Genomic DNA, 6,752 nt, shown 5'->3' on the forward strand with positions numbered 1-6,752 from the left:
TGGCCAATTCGAACGTGCACTGACATTAGAATTATATTAGAATGAATGATTTATGATTATGAGTATCATATCAGTTATCTGTCATTCGCGCGGGCGTCTCGCTCGCACTAATACTCGCACTATGACAGCTAGAGTCAGACCAAGATAAGTTGGCAGCGATGATAGTCCAGAGAGCGCAAGTGTTATTTTAAACGTCAACACGAAGACGTTTACACTTGCACAGGCTGGGCTATCAAAATCGTTGCCAACTTAGCTTGGTCAGACTTTAACTGATATGATTTTAATATCATTTTAATATCGATTAGATGTTAGAGCACTTTCGAATTGGCCTGGTAGTTTGATTTCACTGAAATAAAAATAATCAGGAGACACGATTAGGCTTGATTTTTATAAGCTTTAAGTCCGACCTTCATTTGTAACGGAATATTACGGTAATTATTAAGAATTTAATTTTTAGTCTTATTGTGATTTGTAAGCATTTAGACTAAAGCATATTTAGATTACGTTGTTTACTGAGAATATTCATTGCTTTAATATTTTTAATTTGTATGCTTAGTAACATAGCTTGGCTGTTGTATTTTATATTGAAATTGTGTAATTTCTATAATGATTGTATTTTTTTGTTTTATATGGAGGTTTGATATGTACCTTATTAAATGTAGAAAATTATGTAATTATTATTGTATTTTATTGTAAGATGTTGATCTGCGATAATATGACTATAAAAAATACTACCGACAATAACGTGCCTATTTTAAGAAGTGTTCTTTTATTCTTTTTACGCAGATTTTATCTTGCCTTACCGTATTAATCTATATGTGTGGGTAAAATTTTGGACGCCATATTAGAATTACTTTCTGAGGTTCTATTAGGTTCAAATTAGGTATACGTATAAAAGACCAGTGTCAAATATTTGAGATGTTTCAGAATTTTTTCTATGTGGAGAATTTCGCTTTTGGATTATTTCCGACTATACATCAGTAGGTACGAGCACACATGCTAAGGATACTAGATTGGAACCATGCTAACTCTGCCTTGCTTTTGCAATGACAAAGTATGGAAATGTCATAATTAAATTAATTTTTAACAAGCAGAAACGTTTGCGAACGATGCTATTAAGCTTAGAATAAATTTAAAAGTGGGTAAGCTTATTGTCATAATTAATGTCTAATTTCTATGAAAATATGACGTTTATAATGACACACCTCACGTTCGGTGCAATTCGGTGCAAAGTTAGCTTAGACGGACTACCGGTCTGTTTTTTATCGCAGGTACAAAAGTGGTAGTTCGATTGGCCTATTTACAACCCAATGTTTTGGACCAATTTGTTGGACAAATTTAAATAACTGAACAGTCTTTTATGTATCTGGGGTATCGAAGGTTTACAAGACAGCTCCCCCCCAGCGTCGGCGTCTAGTCAGCGCTATGGAAAATGGCGTCGCTGCGCAGTTGCGCCCAAATTGCGTCGAGTAACAACCATACAGTTGACTAGACGCCGATGCTTGGGAGACGCTAATGGGGTGGCCTTAAGAAAATATATATTACAGTTATTATACAATCCTTGAGTCTTAGCCCACTCTTATCTTGATGTTGGCAAGATATGAAAGTGTACACAGAGGTAATTTCCCTTCGTCGAGACAGACTAGCTATCGACTATTTTCTTATTAAAGAAACGGTCGTGTAGCTACTTAACCCGCGCGATGAAACAGATGCATAAAGGGTTATACACAAATGTAACTTCTAATTTGATATTTTCTGTACTAAAGGTTCAGAAAATTGGTGAACTATGTATTTCACTCACGATTCTCAACCGGTTTTAATATAAGTAATAATGAATGACGAACATTTTTCAGTGTCGTCATTTTCCTCATAGAAAAATCTCTGAAATTCCTGAGGATAGTTAAAAAATTTGAGTAAAATGGAAACTTCATTTGTTTCTCGTGATATTTTCAAAAAAATCTGAGAACCTTTCCACGTTTTGGAAATTTTCCGTAAAATATATGTAAACTCCATTATCCTTAACAAGGGAACAGGAATTCCAAATTAATACTTATACCATTTTGATCTGATATGAACGATTTGTATTTAGTGTTACCACATTAATTAAATTGATAGCGACCATTTAATTTGAAACCTAATTATTTATGCATAATATTACCGTTGCATCGGTTTTGGCATTAAAATGCAAATGTCGGTCGAATACCGGAGTCGATTTGTTTGATTAAACATTCAACTAGATTATGCAGACTAATGTATTTTATATTAATAATAAGTTAGCTAATTAACTAGCAAATGTATTTTATATTAATATTGTGTATTTTGTATTATGTGTGAAGTAATAACTGATTTATAAAAAAGGGTTGACTGTAAGATTTGTTTTATTTCAATGAGTTTTTTACTTTAAAAAAATAAGTTTCGTAGAACCGGAAATTTTCTGATGATCTTCTATTTTTAGTCTTTTATTATGAGTGATGAATTATTTGATTTGAAACAGTTTGTTGGCTTTCTTTTGGCCTTTCTTATAATTAAAATAAACACAATTTCCAGGTAGGTACTTATTCATTATTTTATTTAAGTCAGAAGCCCGATTTCAGTAGTAAATCTAACGGCGCTTGATCTGTCAAATCAAAACTCAGTTGGCAAAGTATTAATATGTTACTTTTAGACGCTTCTTGTCCTATTAGCAGAAATCAATTATCATGGTGGTAAGTGCCTGGGGACTAGACAAGTTAACAATCGTACCTACATCGCCAACGTCAATCGAAAAGACCGAATGTATCGGGATGACAGATGTTACAAAAAGTCACGTGATCATTTCCGTACATTATTTCACTTACAATTGGCGTTTACCAACGATTGGAATTTAATTTCCTTGACCTAAAAAATGCGTACTCTGTGGGGGTAGCTGACTTTTTGTAGCTTCAATTACTCTTGCTCGCCGCTTAAGTCGTGGTATAAAAATTCATTAAGAAAAACCCATCGAAAGATAGAATGAAACTTATATGGTAGGATAGCTGTCTTGATATTAAAAAAAGTGGTCGGCCCAATCCTGTGTTGGCAGGTTCCTCGCGAAGCCACGGCCGACGGAGAGCAGTTGAAGCTACTATAAGTCGGCTACCCCCACAGAGTAGGCATTTTCTATTTTTTTTTCAGATGAGTTTCATGCAGGCGGCCATCGGACTAAATTTAGACCGACTGAAACAGCATAACTCGTTCGTGCGTTTCCGTGAAAATACGATGGTAAAGGATTATTCACCATTTGTACGGTCAACTCTGAAAATAAAGATACGAACGACAAAGTGCCAAAAAAAAATAAAAAATATATATATGGCCAATGAGGTCATGTATAGGTATAAAATAATTTGCCCTGCCAATTGGTAAACCTTGCAAAGATATAAGGTCCATTGATGGTCATTGTTGATGCTACTTGCTACCAAAACTACGCAATGGTATCACAGGTAAAGAATAATAGGACCACAACACAAGCGTCCTTGGCAGTAAGGTGCAATGGGTTGTCCATTGACATATATCTGAGGACGGGTCTTACGGGCAATAAGAATGGGGCCAGTACAGCGGTGTCACGCACACGAATTCGAGCCAATCGTGCAGTCTAAAGCCACAACGCGATTGGTCGCAAATAGTTGCATAAAGACTGCACGATTGGCACGAATTTGCGAATGACACCACTGAACTAGCACATCACCATTGCCCGTAAGGGACTGCCTTAGCTATTTTATGTCAATGGTTCAGTCAGTTTTTAAAAAAACGTAGCTCTTTTTTAGATCATAATACGGTTGGCAAAAAATATAAATAGCAATGTTGAGGCGTGGTTGAGGCATTTTTGATAGAAAATAATCACGAACATAAGTCTGAAAACCATAAACAAAATAAGTAATTTTTTTTGCAAAAAATCTATTAACATGAAAATTTTCTAAAAATGAGTATATAATGTTATTTTTGATGGAACTCATTGATAACATTTTTTTTGTTAAAAATAATAATGGCGGAAAGGTGCTTAGCGAGCTGAGTTCGGAGAAGATCCTGGGGGCCTACCGCGAATACCGAAGATTGCGGGCATCATTCTCTTTTACTCCCATTAAGGCGTAATTAGAGTGACAGAGAAAGATGCCCATAATTTGGGAACTTCGGTTTTCGTGGTTATAGCCCTGAATTCACTGCACCTTAAAGGCTTACCTGGCCTGTATTACCATCTGTAATGCACGTTCATACATTATCCATAGATTGCAGTTTGGCTGGCAATGTATGCGCAGGGGAATCGTTGATGAAGCGGGCTTTCCCGATGTGCCCTATCAGTAAGCCGCACCATGTTAATTCATACACGCTCGCACTGTTTTGGTACGTTACGAAGCTAGTATTTTTTAGTAAGTCGGTAAGGAGCATGCGGTCTTTTTGCCGGTACAGCGAGGAAATTGTTTATAGGTACAATGTCATTTCTTACCTAAGTATAAGTACGGAGTACGGGTAGAGTTATTAATGGCTGTTATGTAGGTTCCGTAGGTACTTTCCATTTCCAGCCTGGCTGTTCCATTAGATTCAAGTGAGATGATAATATGTATACATACATGTATATTTATATTAAGGAGATCCAATACCTTTAAACTTACAATAGGACATCAAGATTCTTCTCTCTTCAAGGGTGTTCTTGACTCTATAAATGTACTGTTATTATTAACATATTTTTTAATTTATTTTTCTAATGACTTATTGATAGTGACATTCATTTTAATCTGTGTAATACTCGTAATTCGTATATGTGATTTATTTACTTAACAATATTAATAATTTGTTGACATTTTTGTAATAGCCTTTAATTTTCTATATTTATGCATGTTATGAATAACTGTTTATAGTTTTTTTTATTGTATACCATGTAAGCGTGTTGGTGAAATACTGTTAGCTTATATGTGGGAAATAAATGAAGTGAAGTGAAGATTAAAACAGAAAGCCAATTACAGGAACTCTCAGGTAATTACAAAGTATGCTAAAAAAAGTAATGCTCTTAAATACGCACACACATGCGTACAAAGAGAGAAAAATAAAAACATAATTGAAAATGATAATAGAAGCCTAACAAATAGACCATTAGGTTCTGGAAAACTTAGTTCATCAAATTGTTCCACTATGGTTCAGTAGCGCCCAGAATAACTGAGGTCTCGGAGCTGTTAAATAAAGGTCAAATTTAAACAAATAATTTTTTCATCACACTTGCTCGAAAACGATCATATTTCAAGCAGGTTTACTGACGAACAAAGGCCTATATTGTTCCCACGGGAGTTATGTATTGTGAAAAAAAAGCTGTAACTTCCTAGGGAGTTATTAGTACATTACGATACAAGTGCGAAAAATAGGAAATTCGAACCGAGTGGCGATAAATTAAAACACGACCGAAGGGAGTGTTTTAAATCGACACGAGTTGCGAATTACCTATTCGCACATGTATCGTACAACGTTTTACAGTACATATGGCCCTTTAAATGTTCGACACAGTAACGTAATATGCTACTTCTCGCACTAGTGCTATAAAGTAGCCCCATATGTACTGTAAAATTTATTTTTAAAATTATGCCACGAATTTTTAAAAACCACAGTGTCAATGAGTTTTACCTTAAACATACTACCGTTAATAATTTAATATGTTTGTTTATGTTTAAAGATATTTAATTTGATTCATTTAACAGCAGTTTAAAATATGTTTTCATAATTTTCTATCGTGGCTGAATGCCGAATAGGTCTGTGCCTTCGATAACTAACGTGTCAAAGAATGACAATATGGCGGACGAATGTTTGAAATATCACCGCATTTAAGAATTATTTCGCTTAAAATTTAGTTTTTTCTTTGCAAGTGTGATGAAAAATATTGTGTGTAACTCCGGGGGTAAGTATATTGCAACCTCGGGTCTTTAATTCCCGACAGCCTCCGGCTGTCGGAAAATTACCACCCGCGCTACCGCGTATGACAAGTCTCTGCTCGCTACCAAAATATCACTTACCCCCCTCGTTGCACAATGTACTACAAATGACATGGAATGAAGTGTCAATTCTGCGTTGGGTAAGAAAAACAACTTAGACTTCGACTGTGCGCTCCAACTTCTTTACTTTAGAATCTTCTGCAAAATTATGGCAATGTACACACAACTAATTGTAGGTAAGTCGAGTGAGCTCGAAACGAGTCTATTCTACATTGTGGCGCTAGACTGCATAGTTTGTCAAGACTCCAAACTGAATGTTTAATGTCTCCGCAAAATCGGCTGGAAGAAAATACCCCCGCAATACCCGGCAATTATATAAACGACCTGGCGTCCTCATTTTGAAACGACGAATAACGTGTTAAGGTTGAGCTCAGATGGAGCGTTCTGCGGGAGCTCGCAAACGCGCGTACCTTGGGTATTGCGTATTTTGCTTGGCGTGGTCGCTTATATAAAACATATAAGCGTGTAAACACATGTGGCTAGCCACATAGGCAAAAAAATATCTATAACACCCATGACTCAGGAACAAATATCCATGCTCATCACACGAATAAATGCCCTTACCAGGATTTGAGCCCAAACCGGTCGTCTATAGATTCGGCCATAAATTTTATTGGTGTTTTTTTGGTGGTCGGTTATAGATTTTATTGTACCTATTGTCAGAATAGGTACAATAATTTTTATTATATGTGTTTGATCCAGTCACACCAGCCCCGCTAACGTTCTAGCGACTCCCCAGTGTCACTAATTAGTGTCGGTATA

The sequence above is a fragment of the Cydia pomonella genome, chromosome 7 (genome assembly GCF_033807575.1).
Source record: "Cydia pomonella isolate Wapato2018A chromosome 7, ilCydPomo1, whole genome shotgun sequence".
In the NCBI taxonomy this organism is placed as follows: Eukaryota; Metazoa; Arthropoda; class Insecta; order Lepidoptera; family Tortricidae; genus Cydia; species Cydia pomonella.